The following is an 18912-nucleotide window of genomic DNA, read 5'->3' as shown; positions in this document are numbered from 1 at the left end:
CATTATTATAAGAGCCATATATCGCCTCTAGGGGTACGAGTCTTGGACTATGCTAACGGAGGACACCAATGTGCTCGCCATTTTCGAACGGCGGGTTCTAACGGCGGTGTGTGCGAGCAGGGCGTGTAGAGAAGGAGGATGAACCACGAGCTAGCTGAGCTGTTTGGCGGTGCAGATATCCTGAAGGGCATCAAAGCAAAGGAAGGATACGATGGCTGGCGCACGTGAAGAGGATGCCGGACTCATGCCCCACCAGGAAGGTGCTCGTCAGCGACTAGTGATGTGATCTCTGGAGTGCACCCATGACTCCGATCCGACTCCGACTATTGTTAGTCCGATTCCTACTCCGGCAAAATGGAACGCACTAGATCCGCCTGGAGTCGGAGCCGTCCGGAGTCGTCCGGAGTCCTTCGAAGTCGTTCGAAGTCGGTCTGAGTCGGTGTTGGTCGGTCTCTGAGGAATCAGAGTTGGTCGGAGTCAACAGAGGCCGTGTGGTTTAATGTGCTTGTGATCAGATATTTCCTTTCATTGTGTGTTTTTTTTTGCTACTTTGCACGTGCACTTTATATGTTTCATATGTTTGTTTCAAAGGCCTACTCCGGGCGACTCCGAACGAATCCGATCGACTCCCAACGACTCCAAACGACTCCAGATAACTCTGAACGACTCCAAATGACTCCAAACGACTTCGGACGATTCCGAACGACTTCGACACCGAATGACTCCGAACGACTCCGGGTGATTCCGGACGATGGATCGCAGTCGGATCGGAGTCGACTCCGTATTTTTGCCAACTTTACCCATAGCTATCAGCGATCCGTTCGGCACGAGGCGTAGAGGAGCACAACGGATTAGGTGGAGTCGAACCTGTCGGAGATCGGATGCAGTCGTGGTTGGAGGACTGCAGCCCAGGACCGAGTTTCTTGGAAACGGATTAGCATCCTGGCTATGTCTACTAGACGTGCTCGTACATGAGCAGGCCAAGAAGAAGAAGAAGAAGAAGAAGAAGAAGAAGAAGAAGAAGAAGAAGAAGAAGAAGAAGAAGAAGAAGAAGAAGAAGAAGAAGAAGAAGAAGAAGAAGAAGAAGAAGAAGAAGAAGAAGAAGAAGAAGAAGAAGAAGAAGAAGAAGAAGAAGAAGAAGAAGAAGAAGAAGAAGAAGAAGAAGAAGAAGAAGAAGAAGAAGAAGAAGAAGAAGAAGAAGAAGAAGAAGAAGAAGAAGAAGAAGAAGAAGAAGAAGAAGAAGAAGAAGAAGAAGAAGAAGAAGAAGAAGAAGAAGAAGAAGAAGAAGAATAGAAAGAAAAAGATCCAACCCGTCGATGTGTTGATGTTGTCGTACGAACGATTGATGATGCTCGAGGTCTTTTATTTACTTAACGCTTACCTTTTTAACAAAATTCAATACAAAAAAACTTATAACTAAAATAATCTCATTTTCCAGAACGAAATGAAACCAACAGGATGGAAAAAATGGTTCCATTTACATCGTAAACTGAATGAGGTTCACAGCATTGCGGAAAAGGTGCAAACGTGCATCGAAGCAGAAAGGGCCACCAGAAGCAAAGCAACAGCCACAGATGAATGCGCTTTACTGTCTATTTTTGGCACACTCAGTGAGCATAAGGCGTGTGTAATGCTTTGCTGCTTTGTACGTAAGAAAATGCAACACACCGGAGGAGAGTTTCAAGAAGTTCTTTGTGAGCAATACTCAATAGAGTGTCTCAGGACATCTTCAACATCGAAAGTTCTTTGAATAAGGTTTAAGGTGCGAGTTGTTGTTTACCGTTGCTATGTTTTGTGAAGGTGAGAGAAGCAAACCATAATTCTAGCAAGAGGCAAATACTGAAACACTGGTGAACCACTGGTGTTAGATTACATTTGCCATTTTTGGTGGAAAACAGATACCACTTAACTGGTAATCGTGTGACACGTGTTTGCGAGATTCCTTGGAACCGGGCAGCTTCAATGGAGTGTACAAATAAGGAAGTAGTACACTCCCTCTCTTTCTCTCTCTCTCTTTCTCTCTAGAGAAATCAAACAGACACACAAGGCAAACAGAGCTGGGGGATCCTATTCCTATTCGAATCCATCGTTCCGAAATTGTTGGGATGAGTGTTGGTTGCTGGAGTTTCTGCAGCACAGCGAGATAGAAATAAATCATTCGATTCGTCAATTCGAATAGAAGGATATACAGAGAGAGAGGATCACTGGACATACGAGCAGAAACAACACACCCGGGAGGCAAGGATTTATGTCTACAAACAATTACAGCGTGGAAACGATACCAAGTTGTAATAATGCGTAATGTTGGCTTTTCGGGTTAGGTACACGTACCGTGTTCCGTGTTTTAGTTGCTTTCCTTTGCAGCAATATCGTAACCGATGTCCGCTAGCTAGCTTGAAATGTAGTTTTATTGGTCTTCGGACGTTTCGGAGAATAATGTACGGTTGTTCGATTAATCGTAACTAAAAGCTTGACTCAGGGTTTTATCGGATCAGACCGGTTCTAGTGAAATTTGGAGTGTTTGTTATACTTGAATACCGTTGTAGTATCTGAACCTTTTACTTTTGGATTAAGAGCAAAGAGGTCTTTTTTGTGGTAGGAAATATTGAAAACGTAATAAGGGAACATAATTTCCCTTTTTGGTGTTAAACTAGATTTACTTTTATATTTATTGAGCTTCACACCAAATAGTTGCTAAATTGCGTTTAAAGATGTTACAGCCGTTGCCATTTTTGTCTTAAAGGCATCAATTTTTGACTCTAACGCAACTATATTTGTCTGTAAGTCATCAATTTTTGACTCTTGTCTTTAGAATGATGATAATTTTACAATGTATTAGAGTACATTTTTAACAATTGTAAATTTAAATCACATAAACAATTCCAAAAATCGCGTATTTTCTTCGTTTTTTTAGAACAAATAATGATATTTAATCAATTCTAGAGCCGTTGTATCCTCTTACAAATACATGCCATTTTTCACTTCATTAAAAATTACAAAATAGGCATACCAATTGTTATATTTTAAATCCTATCAATGAAATTATTCAGAAATTACGCTAAATTTTGTAAATAAACCAATTGACTCACAGTCAAAAATGGATGCCTTAGAGACAAAAATTGATGCGCACTGTCAAAAATGTATGCATTCGAAGCAAGAATCGTGACAAGTTTTCAAAAATTGGTGCCTTAGAGACAAAAATTGGCGAGTTAGTGTCAAAATTTAGCGGCAACGACTGTATTGTTGTCCCGTGTCGTCCCGTCGCCTGAAGGTATGCAATGTTTTGTAATGATGATTTCGTACAAAGCAATGAAATGAAACATAAAATAAAATTATCAATAATTTAGTTGGTGAACATACTGGCAACAATTATACACATTACATATCTAGGGCTATATCCCATATGCATATCATTCACATATCATTCACTAAAGAGTAATCAAAATCTAGCAAAATGGCTTAAATTTTACTATTCCCTTGATAATTATGTTGGGGAGAATTTGTATTTTATTTATTTTATCGTTCTATGCTACTGTAAACATGGTGATACATTAACCAACACCCTCCCTCCCATACTCCCCACCACTTCAAAATGGATCATTCATTCATGCTCTCCCCTTATGAGGCACCCGGCCGCGGTAGTCGCACCCGCGAGTCGCTCCCGTCGTATGGATCCACCATTAGATCCACCATTTGCCAGCAACTTTATGCAACCATCAAACGAACTTTCCTTCACCATCATTAGAGAGACCCATTAAAGCGCATCGCCGGCGAAGTGAAGTGGGAAATTACTTTACTTTCCAGTTCCAATGTGGCGGCGCGCCACACTACAAACACACCCGAGATTTAATATGCAACGCTGCAAGACCGTTCCAATTTCCATGCCAGCGCGAGCGGACGGCGTGTGGCGCGCGTCTTGGGTGTCTTTTGTGTGCCGCAATGGACCCTGAACGAAGCACAAGGCAAGTTGTGCCGTTTGTCTCAAGACTTCAAGGGCAGCCATCCCTCTGGCTAATCCCCATCACCTCCCCCCTCCCCCCCCCCCCCCCCTCAACCCACCCCAACCCACGAAATGTTTGTTCTAGCCGTTTAGGTGGAAGTGGCAGAAAAGCGAAGCTAAATGGCTGTTCGCCCCCTGTTTATGGCACCGTACTGTATTGGGAGTTTAAGCTTTATTTAAGTGTTGTTTTTTTATTATTATTTTAATGAGGTAGTGAAGTTGCAGCAACAAATTTACAGCATAAATAATGAGGCGCACAAATTGAATTTCTATCCAGCAAATGCGTAAAATGTGCGCGATGCTGAGGGTGCTACTTCATCAGTTAATGGGGCGACTTAACATTATTTTTAACTTAAGTGTACCAATCTTATTAGGCTGATAGAGAAATAAACCAGAAAATACATATCCTAATACATATAACATTGTATATAAAATAATATAAATACACTTACGATTCAAAACTCCACATCAGCTGTTTCAATTAATAGATTTCGCCCCAAGTGCTCCCAAAGTTACGCTCCTTTTGGCTCACTTTTTTTCTCCCAAATCCGAAAGGATAATGTATGCAACGCAACACGAGCGTAGGAGATTGTAGCATTGCTTTCGTAGCTGGTGCTACTCCACTTCTCCATTCTACAGTAGCGGCGGCACCAGCGATTGCTGTGTTGGTAGTTTTTCCCCTACCTTAACTCGCACTCGACGGGAGCGAAAGTGTCTCTCAACCTTCGTTCGACCGAACGACACTCCGCTCACTGCATGTTGCACACTTTCGTCGTCCGCTCAGTTGGTCGTACACACGCGTACCGGTCGGACTGCTTGGATCGCTTTTGAAAGGATTTACCGTGTGCCGTTCGAAAGGACATTGGCGCTTTGCTCCGTGTATAGTGTGATGTGAGTGATACGGCTGTCGAATATATCACGCAGCATGTACGTGAAGGAAGTGTTTTGGTCGTGTTTTACGGTATCTATCATGCTGTTATAGCATCTGCTTGCGGGTTTAAAGTTTCTATTACTTTCCATTAAAAAAAAAAGATCCTTATTAACAATAACGACGCAAATTGAAGGTGATTCCTCGGGCAAGGTAATGGAACCGTGAAAAGCCCGTGCTATTCTCAAGGTTCACCTATTTCTATAGGCAGGCTGCCATTGTACTTGTCGTTTGCACTTCGCTTACAATTGGTAATTGTTTTCCACGTTACAATACCACCTTTACACTTTCGGGTGAAAATAATAGAAAAGCGCGTGTGTGTGTGTGTGTGTGTGTGTGTGTGGTTGTTAAAGATGTGTGTGGTTGTTGTTTTAAGCTCCCTGTCGTGAATAATGCAAAAATGAATAGCGTGCAGGCTTCCTGTATAACGCTTACAATCAATCAGGAAACAAATATTTTAAAAAAGATATTATTTTTTAAAAGAATTATTTTCCCTGCACAAAAGGGTAAGAAAGCCAGCGGAATGCAAAGTGCATCAAGTAATGCATCATACGAAAGAGTGCAAGTGCAACAACAGCTTCACCTGTACGTACATTTCTACTACTCTATAAATAAACTCGTTCAAAAGCATGACTTTTCTAGGCGAGAAAGCAACGCGCCACCTGCAAACACTCTCCTGTCCATGGTCAGGTCAACCCATGCGAGACACAATACACGGTGCAAGGGGGTACGTGAGATCAATCCACATGTCGGTGGTGTTCGAGTGTAGCCTGTTGTTGATTTGGCTTTGATCAGTTTTTGAGCGCAAATGTTGGCTGGCAGTTTGAGGTCAGTCTGGGGGGGGGGGGGGGGGGAGTGGGGAGTGGAAGGGTCCCTTTTCCCTTCGATGTAAAGTTTTTAGCTTTTACATATGATCTTCCCAATATGCTTGTCTTGTTTTTAATTTAAAATGTTCAAACATACTCTTTGGAGACATTAAATAATGGTGCTGTAATGTTGGAAAAACAAAAACAAAACCAACGCCGCTGCTTAAACGACGAAAAACATTGTTACAAAGTCAAGCAAAACTGGACGTCAACATCCTCACACAATGTGCCTTTTTGCGTAAATTAAACAATGTGATTATAATACATACTCACATATGCAGTGCACTTTTGGATCACAGCTGACGCTTTTTGTTTTTTTGATCGATATACACACACACACACACACACACAAACACGCTCGCTCGCACACATACCAATATGGACAGGAAATGAAGTAGAGTGGTTTTGCATAAATTTTAACCTTTTTTGCCGGACACGGGACCGTGAAAGTTTGCTACGGTCAGCCATCGCTTTGATGTGTTGAGTTTACTTTACACCTTCCTCTCCCACCTCCCCTCCCTCGGTGGGTCACAGTTAATAATGTTCGCTACGTGGTCGTGATCGTGTAAAATGACCAGCCAGAGCTGTTTCCGGTATTTTGTTTTTTGTCATTGGCTTTCCCGATATAAATAAACCTGTTTAAAAACCGCTAACCCCCAACGGAGGCAGTGTGTTGTGGGGTAAGTGTGCTTGGGAAAGCCTATGCTGTAAAGGGCAGTTTAATGTAAAGATTGTGTATCGATCATAGGAATTATGGGAATGAATTGGCCAATTCCCAACGACACTCAGTTGGACCAGTAATGCTTAATGTGAAGATGGACCGTCCCACAAATCATTCACTGCAGTAGAACGGGTTACACAGTGGAAACACAGGCCGTGTCTCAAGTGTTTTCCCCTCCTGCAGACAGTATACTTACAGCCAAAAAAAAGGCACAACGTCTGCTGTAAACAACAACATAAACACATTTTTATCACAACAAAAAGAGAAATATCCACCACCAACGGTTTTGTTTGGTGCTGCTTTATTTTGCAATTCTTCGTAATTCTAATCAGCCACCATGCAAGAAACCAAAAAAAACACATTAATATGAGAGTGGATTGGCGCAAAGAAAACAGTTTTCCTTGTCATGGTCGCACCAACAAAAAAAGAAGACGCATCCCTCGACTCATGGGGAGAGACACATTCACGCCGAGAAAAAGCGCAACGTGGCAGCGCCAAAAATTGAATATTTATGTTTCCACCTGGTTTCCACACTGCGGCCCGTTCGGCGGTGCCACTTTCCGTTTTGCCGGGTTCAAGTTTTCCCGGTTTCGCCCGGGCACAAACCTGGCTACTTCCATAAATCACCCGGCACGCAAACTTTTCGCCAAGTCACACCGTGCTACCGGATGGCCCGGGCTGGCTCTGTGGGAGGGGGTGAATGCAGAGTGTGTCGTGGCTAGACGCGGTGGCGAGTGTGCTCCTTTTTGACAAAAGTTTAGACTTTGTTTAGTCATTGTAGCTGTAAGCGATTTAAGAGAGAGATATTTCCAACCAAGTGGGACAGTTGCTTTAAGCTAAAACAAAAGCAGCCTGTGATGCATGCATGAGTGATCAACACGGGGTCGAGTGTATTAGGAGAGATGATTGGATGGAATAGAACATTAGCTACTAAAATATTGCGCTCATCTTTGTCACCAAAAATAAGCACAAGCTTTGCCAGTTAAACGGCAACGGGCTGCATAATCTGGCTCTGTTGAATCGCTGGTTTGTGGCGCGTGCCAAAGATTGATGGTGGCACGAGTCTACAACCTTCACACAACAAACGCGCTATACGACCCGGCAATGCTATTGACAGTTTTGCTTCGCCCCGATCGCTTCGGGGAAGAAATCCTCAGCGTCTGAGGATTGATTCATTGTGTATAATAAACTCACATTCTGTCCCGGTCGGTCCGGTGCTGCGTGCTGCTTTGCGAGTGACGCTTCATCAATATTATGCTATCGGTAATCTTCGATTCGGAGGCCGCATAATGGAGCGCTTCAATCCCGTCGTCCGTCGCTTGGCGTTGAAATGGTTTGATTGATGCTGACAAATTGCAATTCTACCGTGTAACTGTGCACGTGGCGTGGGGTGGAGCATTTTTTGGCGCGGCAAGCAAATGTAGTAAGCTGTAGCGATAAGAAAATTGTTCGTTAATATTATACAAAAACAATCAATAACTGGTATTGAATTGAATGCTACTCGCGTTTACAGCTTATTAAACGAATGCAGCCGATTTAAGTGACCAAAGCTTCCGTTCAAGCTGTGCTGCGAGGCGCCATCTATGAGCGAGCGGCAGTACTACATGTGAGGAGTTTCCTGTAATTACATTATCCTTTGTTTATTTTACTATATTTCAAAAACAAATCTTGACTCATTTTAAGCGAATAAATAAATCTCACATTTAGTGCAGTTATGAGCGCACTGCTCTGTTTGATGAAACTACAGCTACCACGTGGCAAGCCTTTATGGCGCACCATGCGCCTCCATCGACAAGGAGCGAAATGGAAATTCAGCTTATATCATAAGTGCTGACGAAACAATACAACAGAAAGCAAAATCAAATCCAACGTAATGGTCTCCTGTGTGGATAAGCTTATCCAAAACACACTTAATGCTGCTGGACACAGCATGGAAAATGTAAGTTTCTTGAAAGCTTTTCCATCCACAGGGGGGGGGGGGGGGGACCATACACTCAAGAGGTTATCGGAACGAAACCATTGCATTACACCGTACAATTCGAAGCCACGCAACAGTGTCGTGTTTCAACTGGCCACAGTTTTGCACACCATCATCGACAAAACACGGAACAATTGAACAGAGAAATAGTTCCTCCAGCACCAACATTGTGTCATATGATGGATTGCTTCCGAGGTGGGAGAGGGGGGGGGGGGAGGGGGAATGATGAGAAATAAACCACGATTTAACTTACCGTGCCATCACTGCACACCGCCATACCACCATACCTGTGACGCTGTTTGGATAATAAATCATCACCGCATCACCTTGGCAACCTAGGCTTCGCCTGCCTCCTATTAGCTACCCCCAGTGGCCAAGTTATGCTGATAAGCGAGCTTAAAACTTTGGCAATTAATAATAATATTCCTGCCACGCGGTGAGAACACAAATAAAGTCCCTGGCCAGGGGCTTGTGTCGTAAATAATGAAGTCTTAGTACATCAGCAAAGAGCGGAAACTTATTTATCGTTCCCTAATTGGTATCATTTAACCGGAGAGAGAAAGAGAGAGAGAGCGCCGGCGGGTAGGAGGGTGGCGCTCAGGAGAAACTAATATGTTTGCAAAACTTTTGATATTGGCGTTCGCTGTGCCGCAAGACATTAGGATTGGTGTTGGTGAGCTTTGGTTTGGCACCAATCTGGACGGGCAAACAACTCCATTGCAACTCAATTAATGCCGCAGTCAAGTATCATATTCGGAAAAACTTTTCCTAAGATTAACCGTTTTCGTTTTAATTAGTGTTTTGCTCGACTCGGTTTGTACTGTAGTGTCGGTTGAGGAAGGTCGATGAAAGAGTTTCGATGCTTTATCAGCAATATTTAAAGTGCGCAATAATACATCCCCCTTAAACAGGGGCGGAAAAACATCCTTTTTGCTTGGCTTCCTCCGGCAGCTCTTGAAACCAATCTGATTTTAATATACCGTAGATCCAGAGGGAAAACAAAAGTTTCAATCCTTCAGCCGGCCGCGCATGGGACAAATAATTATCTACCATCCCGTGGCCCGTCCCTCTTCGTGCTTGACGTCCTCCGCCTGCAGATGCAGGGATGCATGTCAATCTGTTGAAGGCTTGCTGGAGCGTTCCATCCAGTTTGTGGACAGTTTTCGATCCTTCGGCTAGAAACGGGTTTAACGGGGAGGTTGAATCAGAAAACAACCCTTTTTTGTGTTTCCTTTTTTCGTGAACTGTTTCCTTCATTCGCTCGGGTATGCTCTCGCGCTGTTGGACCGACCTTTCGATGTTATCATGCAACGCGGTTTGTTTTCCTCGTGGAATCCTGTAACTAGGTCCGCTAATTTGCTACATTCTGCCCCGCTTAGCCATGTCTATGGTCCATGGCCTGGCCTAGCTCAGGCGATGATATCGATGTACTTTTTTTTTTGTTACACTTTTGATTCTCTCCCGATAAAGTCAACCATTTTAAGGCACGGGGGGAAGCGTTTCACTTAGCTACAAAAATGAAATAAAATGCTTTATTGAGTACCTTCCTTCGTTTTTATATACAAGCTACTGCTACTTAAAGCAGCATACAACCAGAGTGGAGCAGATAAAATTAGGTTCAGGTGTCAGGTGTTCAGATAAAAAAGAAATCGGTTGCAAGACACTGTTAACACGTAATTTCTTTTCTTGCAAGCTTGATCCACTTTAAAACTGGCCACCGAATGGCACAGGTAGGTTCAAGGTCTCAAGAGCAATGCCAAGCAAGTCCTGCGGGTTGACGCAAAAGATGAGTTTTGTAGTTAGTTTCTCAAGCATGTAAACTAAATCCTATCATTTAGCCGGCGAACTCGAGCCCAATGATTACAGTGATTGTGTTGCCGTGAAGCAGGGAGGCCATAAAAGCGAAAGCTTGAAGAGAGTTACCAAAAAAAAAAATAAAGACAGTTTCGAAATGTGTTTTACATCGCTGTTAAACGGGTCGTAAAAGCAATAGGATGGATATGGAAAGTGGTGGAAATGAATGAATACAATGCTGCAATGCTTTGAAAGCCGTTACGGTACGGTGAGCATCACCGAAACGAGATTGTTTAGTTAAAATTATGTTGTTTCATATGTTTGTTCTTGTTTGTACACTTTAAAGAGTTTTTTTGTAGTAAAGTAACAATTTAAACCTTTAAAAATATCATATTGGAGTGTGTTTTAACGCCACTTATCTCAAGCACAAGCAACAAACATAGCGTTATACTAGCGCGTAGCTGGTGCTACCATTTCCCTCATGCCAACGGATCAAAGCATGCGAGTGATTTTTCTCCCAAGCTTTCACACCGCAAGCCTAGACATTCTTGATTAGAAATAGGATAAAGAGAGAGAGAGAGAAAGAGAGAGCACGAAAAGAGGAGAGCGAATGTCGCGGCACGAATTGAACCGAACCGGCCCGAAGCGCAACCGACGCAAAGCTTCAAGATGTAACCTCGCGGCTACAGCACGATCGCTCCCCCAATAATACGCCAGTGCCCTTTTCACTCGCAAACCGTGCGGACGCAACACGTTCCACTGGCCAGCCTACTAAACAGAGCCGGCTTACTAGATAAGTCCCTGCCTTGACAGTGTTGCAGGCGGTGCAGTTGCAGTGCAGTGTTTGCAAAGAGTGTGTTTGCATTCCAGGCTACAGCAACGGTGCAAACCCCCAGAAGCTTGGATCGGATGACGCTAAGGTTTGTGTTTAGCAGTGAGTGCGTTTCTGATAAGTAGCGGGCGTTTCTGCATGGGATGAAGATAAAGTGGCTAAAGCGTTTGTGTGAGGCTGGATGGTTTTGCATTGTGGAAAGTGTTTGTGAGTAATTTGAGTATGAATTTCTTCGCTGTTTTAAGTACAGAAGCGGGAGAGAAGTAATAATTGCTGCGAGAAAAAAAAACCCATATGCAGTAGTGAGTTAAATCCTCCCTTCCCGCTCCTCTTGATGCTTCCTTCACTTGTGCGGAAGTCACGTTGTGCTGTGAATTGTGAGTGTTAAAAGAAGATGCATTTAGAAGATGCTGTTCAATGCCGAGACAAAACAAAAAAAAGTGCCACTCGACTGTTTTCGCGAAAGTGAGCTGCTGTAGTGTTAGATTACTGTGCACTTTTGTAGCATTTAAGTGATGGAACGTACTTCCTTACTCGTGTAGTTTTAATTAACACAGAAAAATATAAAAGCAGCATTTAAACACAAGAAATGTAATGTTTAAAATCGTACAAGCTAAAAAAAAAAATATGAAAATAATTAGCTAACCTAAAGACAAGTGGAATGGAACTAAAAAAGAGAGATAAAGAAAACTTTAAACTGCTGCTTGTACAAATATTCAGTGATCTTAAATCAAAACAAGTGCAGAACAACAAAACTGCCACCAAAGAGAAATAAAAGCCACCCCTCCCCGGTGTAAAAGTCACAGCTGTACAATCATCATCGGCGAATGACGCCCGTCCAGCCCGTCTGCTTCCACCAGTGCCTGTGCGCGGTCAAGTATGAAGTACTCGGTTCGAAGTAATCGAATAACAAATAAATGCCTGCCAGCTGCCAAATTATTTCTCGCGAAGCTTGCTGCGGCTTGCTGCGGCGATAATGAGTGTTTATTTGCTTCCACCTCCTCCCCCCCCCCCCCCCGCACCGCCTTCAACACGATCAGCGTGCGCATCCCAAACTGATCAGTTGAGCGTGTACTCAAAGCCCCTCTTAAACTCCCTCTCGCTCTTGTGGGTTTTTTTTTAATTTTGCTTATGGACTTGTTAAAAGTACAAGTAAGTGAGGAGCAAACGGTGTTAAGCAGTCGCCGCTCCAGCCGACATTACGCTTGATTTGCAACATGTTACATGACCGTTACGCATCATGCCGGGACGATCGGTCCCCGTCATCATCATCATCATCGTCGTCATCACGGCCGGTAAATTGGGTCTGCAAACTACTGCCAAAGAGGACCGGTTTTTAGGATCCATCGTGCACGGTGGCAGTAAAACTGTGGAATTGTTTGAGTTTGAGATCTAACTCTTTTTTGTTCGCTCCCTTGGTTTGGGGGTTTTGTGGGCTACACTTGTTCCGCGTTCCGCCCGTTCCACTATGTGTGCGGATCCATTTGTTTGTTGATTTGGTGTGTATACACACACACACGCGAGCAAACGAGCGGTAGAACGATGAGGATGCTCGCATTGCCCTCCGTGCGTTACTTTCCAATGCGTTCCTCCAGCGGGTTTGCAGAGGCGCAACGATCCAACGAATCGATGAGCCGAACCCATTGGCAAGGTTCTCCATCCCCCTTTTCTGTTTGGTTGCAAAATAGTACAACAGTAGCAACAACAAAAAGAACCTAAAAACGAACGAATACACAAAAACACCAAAAATCCGGCCCATGTTTTGCTGCTTGGCGGGGCAGCGTTTACGGATGTAATAAAAGTTTTATCTGCACGCGTCTACGCGATGACCCCAACCCACCCTTCCCACCCACCTCAGCAAGTTCGCGGACCGAAATCGGTTCATCTAAGCCCCCATCGTCACGTAACGTGTCATCAGGTTTGTGAGTGTGTGTGTTGGCTGTTTTAGTTTTCTTTCTTAGCTTTTTATGGCAAGATGATGCAATGCGTTGTGAGCAAAGCAAAAAAAAAGTGGAAAATTCACTTTGCTAAGTTTCCATTTCAACGATTTCCCTTGGCCAGTAGACGATCACACATTCTTCGCCAATCAAAAGCCTCGCCAAAATTCCATCCTACGTAAAATCGCGCCATGTTAAAGAATGCGTTCGATTAAAAGTCACATAAAACCCGAATCAAGCAGCAGCTTTTCACGTGTTTCTGCTTGATTATTGTTTGTCTTGGTTCGTTTGTCTTTTTCGTTCTAAGTGCCACGGCCAAATTACACGTCCAGCGGTACAGAGCCCCCCACAAAACGGCACGAGATTTATGCTGTGTTCCAGGCTGCAAAATGACCGTTTTTTGGTATGATGTGTGTATGTTCTGTCCGGTAAGCAAAGCCAAGCAAGGGTAATATGTGCCATGGAAATGATTTTATGACTGCAGCTGCTGTTAAGTCAACAGTTTACAGTGCGCTCCATTTAAATCCTTTCTCCTTCTCCCCGTTTAGCGCGAGCCTTTTTCTGCCGCAGTGAGGTGTCCGTTTTTCTCTCTCTCTCTCTCTCTCTCTCTCTCTCTCTCTCTCTTTCTGTGTTTTAAACCAAATTTAATGCACCAAAAATGTGCTTAACAAGCATTAGCGCTTGTTCTTTATCCTTGATTCAGTGTTTGCAATGGATGTGTGTGTGTGTGTGTGTCCATTGCATGCACCGACGTCCATTCGATTGGGATTAACAAGCTACATTAACAACTGCTTACATTGGAGAATAATGGATGACGGATTTAATGGGCAGAAACATCGGACGTTAATGAGGTTGCAAAACGTCGCAGTGAAATTAATTACCTTTCACATAAAATAAGCGTTTCTTCGCAGCAAGTACTCATTTATAATTCTATTTTTTCTACAGATTTTAATGCTTACATTTGCATTAATTTAGCACAGTTTTTTTGCCCTGCTTCGGGGTGAGTGAAATTCATCATAATTAAGCGTTCTTCTAAGTGTTCTCAGAAACTCAGAATCAGAAACCTTACACCCACTCCGAAGCGAATGTGTTCCCCGACGTGACACGGCGCTGTGAAAATATAATTCAAAAATCCTCATTAAAAACCAAACCGTTTTACCAATCAATTCTCCCTTTCACTCTCTCTCTCTCTTTCTTTCTCTCCCTCGCTCTCTCGTAAAACGTTCTCCTGTGAGTCTCCAACCCAACGACGACCATGCCGACTGGCTTCGGCATACGCCAACTGCGATCTCAAAGCCTAAACAAATGAAGTAAACTGTAATTATAAACACCCCCTTTCCTCCCCTCCACCCTTTCTTCAGCCTCCTTCCTTTATCCCCCTACAAACGCATTCACGATCCCACGACGATCCTGGGCCCTGGTATCGTTTCATCGCCGCACCGGGTAGGCACGGGCTGGGAATTTGTACGTTTCCATGTAAATAAAACAATTATTACGGGAAAACGTAATAATGCCAAAGCCCTACAATATCTCCGCCAGCGTACGTATGTATGTGTACATGTGTGTGTGTGTGTGTGTGCCTGTTTGTGTGTTCGGAAGCAAAATGAGGAAGTTTTGAAGTGAGCTGCCGAGTCAGCTCGAGCACGGCAAAACGTGAGAGTTGAACCGTGGCAATGGTGCTGGGTGCGGCGGTACCAGTACCTATAAATAAACGTCAAATGCATTTCCATCCGGTTCGGTTCGGAGGTTCCGGAGTGTTTGGCTTTCTGTCCGCTGGGTCGTCCGGTGGGTTTGGGGTGCTACGGGGGGAGGTACGTGCCGCGGTGGGGGGATAGGGAAAGATCAATCAACCTTCGGTTTCGAGCAGTGCTCCGGGTTTAGCGGACGGGGTAATGGGTTTCCCGCTTTCTTGGCAACAGGTTGCGATTTGTTGCGCGCGATCATCGGCTGCCGCGGACGGAAGTGCTTCATTAATTCTATTTTTTACCCGCCCAGTACTTGCTCAGTCATGAGGATAGGTCAAGGATGGTGTTGTGTGTGTTTGCTGTCGTTTTTGGATGCGAAAAGCCAACCGGCGAGAAAGGAGCCATCATACAATATGTATTGAAAGACATGGGTTTTTTTTTCTTGGGATTTAAATGGAACATTCGATGGATTTAGATTTGATGTGGTGCAGATGGTAGAACAGTTCTGGATGGTTTGCTATATTCTAAGCCCTTTTTTTCAACAATAAACGAACCACCCCCTTTGACAATTTGTGAACATAAAACAAAGCTATTTATTTGTGCTTCGCGTGCCAAAACAAATGTTGGTGACGGTGGAAGAGCTTCTTGTTGCTATTAATTTGTAGCCAAGCAAGGAATTTATTACATTTGCGTCAATGGGTGGGATGACTACTTTAGGGTCGCTTTTAAAATACCAGAACCCAGAAAAAAAGGGGGCAAGCCGAAACGTTTCGTTGGCCGGTGTCCAGTTTTGCCGTTCGTTTAAATAAAAGTCTCCCTTCAACTGAAGACGGTTGGATGAGAGGTTTGCAAATTTTCGAAATGTATCGTTCTAAAATATGAGCTGAGGAGAAAGCTACTTGCAGTAATAATAATTCAATTTTTCTAGTAAATATTCTGCCCCATCGTAAAGATGTTTCCATGACTTTGGTAGCGTCAAACGGAAAACCAGAACAGAAAACCTCTCCGTTTTCACCCTTTCTTAAAGCGAGTCCACTGCAGGTGTGTATTGAAATTGTAAAGAAATGTCCTATTTTAACACCCTTTTCTACAATTTCACAACTATCCTGTGCTGTTGTGCCAAAAGATAGGGAAACGAAGAAAATACACGGCAAGTTGTCTTTTTGGACGGTTGCTGTTAAGACCATAAATCAGGCGTCACGCAAACTTTTCGCCTCCTGTTGCCAGATACCAGCGATCCAAGGCGTTTCTGTTTCTGATGTTTCTGTACCTTTGTTGGCGCTATTTATTGTCCTGCAGCGTGCGCTTAAGCATATTGGCAAACGGTACGGTTAATCCACCTTTTACCGCATAAGTCGCACAAAACTAACGAAATTAAAACATGTTATTTTCTAATGAGGCAGACTACCGCAAACAAAGCAATGATGCTTTGTATCCGTATAAGAAACACACAAAACCGAAGGTATGACACATCTATCTTGCTCAGCTAGTGCTATCAACACGCCACCTTTTGCATGTACACAAACGAAGGCAAACAATTGTGCGGCTCCATCCATTTTAATGAGCAAACAAACCAATAGGAGTTCCTTCCTGTTGAGCTTTATCGATTATATTGTGCGTGTTTTTGGTACAGTTTGTTAAAGTTTGCAAAAATAGTTCTGTCTATTCTGTTTGCTGTCGTATCACGCTGCTCTCTGAACAACATTACCATCGGTAAGCCGCTCGTACCCGGCACAATACGGTAACGGTGTCGGTTTGCGTGTCATACATTACGCGTTGCCATAATTCTATTTGATCCTTTCACTTCATAAATTACTACCCACCGCCACCAGCGGAGATAACGAAAGACGGCCGACACACACACACACACACATGCGTTGAGCAGGAAACCCTCGGAAAGCCCTTTAGCGATGAGCGATGTCTCGCGTTGCATCGGCAACCTTTGCTTGGTCGGGCGGAAATGTCTACCCGCAAACACAACTGCAGTACTGCGGCGCTCTTGAGGTAGCTTAACCCGTGCTAGTAAATGTTTACGGGCAAGAAACACTTCATTCTCGTGCGGGAGGGGGAAGGAGCAGAATTTACGGACGCGAATGAATGTGTCTACACAATGTAATAATTTATCTCGAGCTTGGCAAAGGTTAATGCTAGTTTACGGTTACGTTTCAGCAGCTGCACGGAAGCAAATACAACGGAAGCAACAGTATGTTGGGGCAAAATTATAACGCAATGAAATTGATCTGATTTTGCAGGACGCTTTTGCCCTTTTGGTTTTGATTGTATACTAAGGAATACAATTGCTTGGACGGGGCGAATCATCATACACCGTTTTTCACGCAGAAAGCGATATTTTTGCGCCTAAAGTTATGCAATGTTGAGTTGAAAATTTGCACAAATTTAAATCCAGCATCAACCTTTTGTTAAGCATTGAAGAGTAATTGTAGATGAAGAGCATTCAAGATTAACATGCACAGTGCTGAAAAATGTCACTGTCAATGTCATTAAAAAATCTGACTGAAACAAAACCCATGTCGGCGTCACATACTCAATTGTGATAATCAATGGTGATACACAAAGCGCTTGCGAAACGCTGGGTCAGTCACTATGTCATGATTTTTTTACTGTGATCAGTTCTACAAAATGTCACTGACATAATCATGACAAATTCTGACTGAAACAAAATCATGTCAACCTCACGAGCTCTGCTGTGATGATCAGAGGCGAGCCTCAAACAGCTGGTGTGACCATTACATACTTGGTGACATTGTGTGCAACTAACTCTTGGTCAGTCACTTGGTCACGACATTTTCAGTCGGTGATCATCCCGATAGTCATGGGAGATATGCGGTGCATGCGAGTGGTTCCAAGAAATAAAAAGAGCATATTTTCTCGCTCTGTTTGACCCGTCAGACAATCAAAGCTGACAGAACGAGAAAGAATCCCGATTTTGTTGCTTAGGAACACACGCCAAGTATATTCCAAGAATGTCGTGATTATCACCGACAGAAAATGTCGTTACCAAGTGAGTGACCAAGAGTTGGGTGCTAAACAAAATGTCACCAAGCATGTGATTGATCCTCCAACTGTTTGAGTCTCATTTTTTTATCATTTCAGTTGTGTACGTGAGCTGATTTGAGCTTCGTTTCAGTCATGAGTGTTGGTGAGTTGAACAGTGGCATTTAGCAGCACTTGTCACTCAGAGTATCGCGTTGAACTTAAACATTCGCATGTTGCGTTCGGTATGTCATGACGCACTTTCATTGAATATCAGCAATGATCATCAAGCTACCACGGAGATGTTCATTGTTTTCGTTGGTGAATATCTCGTGATGCTCATGGCATTTTGCAGCACTGGTCATGCATAATCGGGTTTTCTCTAGTATGGCACCCATTCTCAAACTCCAAACTCCAATCAAGTCGATTCGAAGCTTAATGACATTTAAAATTCACAAAGCACCAACGAAATCTTCTCCACATCACGAGACACTAATAAAGAGAAATAAACATCCTTGCAATAGATAGCGATGAAAGCGAAAGCGGAAGCTTCTGCACCGTGTCTAGACAATCGTGCCGATAGAACGGAAGGTCCCGTACGGAGGTGGCCACGATGAACGTGGCCGCTTTGTTGGCAGGCCGCCCGCCCCATGCGCCAAAACATATCATCATCATTTCCACACATACACTCACGTACGGGAAACGTGATGCTATAATCCTGCCAATCCGTGATCCAACATCCGGCACGTTCCGGCAGCACGGTCCCCTAGGCGAGCAGTGGCCTACGCCACAAATTGTTTCGTTTCGCACTTTTCACATACACACACGCACAGTATTGACAGTTTTTCGCTTCCGCTCGTCGTAGCAAATCCAGCACCAGCTTCACGAACGCCAAGTGATAACAAATGACATTTCTCCATCCGCCCCATCCTCCCGGGAACGTTTCCTTTCCGACGAACAATGCGCACCAGATGGAGGATAATTTAATACTACAGCTCCCTACAGGGCTGTACGGTATTGTTGGTCCATTTTTCCAACCCCTCTTCCGAAGAGTAAAGCTTAAGTTACCATTTCACAACGCGTAAAATCAGTTACAGTTCGCTATCAAACAATCGAAAGCACAACTCAGGGAGCAGGGATGGAAAGCTAAAGCATTCTTATCACATCCACCAGCAGA

The 18912-nt window shown here is 43.7% G+C and overlaps 1 protein-coding gene across 4 annotated transcripts in view; it reads left to right on the top strand.

Moving 5' to 3' along the window:
* The first annotated feature begins 4771 nt into the window (after window positions 1-4771).
* Window positions 4772-18912, top strand: part of LOC120949475 (adenylyl cyclase 78C) — a 35893-nt gene continuing 21752 nt past the window's right edge. For 2 of the 4 annotated variants that reach the window (XR_005751040.2, XM_040366793.2), the window contains exon 1: window positions 10990-11207. The gene's annotated coding sequence lies outside the window, so the exon portion shown is untranslated. The other 2 variants (XM_040366794.2, XM_040366795.2) reach the window with 2 other exon arrangements.

The sequence above is a fragment of the Anopheles coluzzii genome, chromosome 2 (assembly GCF_943734685.1).
Source record: "Anopheles coluzzii chromosome 2, AcolN3, whole genome shotgun sequence".
Lineage (NCBI taxonomy): Eukaryota > Metazoa > Arthropoda > Insecta > Diptera > Culicidae > Anopheles > Anopheles coluzzii.
Note: the sequence above shows the minus strand (reverse complement) of the source record. Positions and strands in the feature narration are given on the sequence as shown.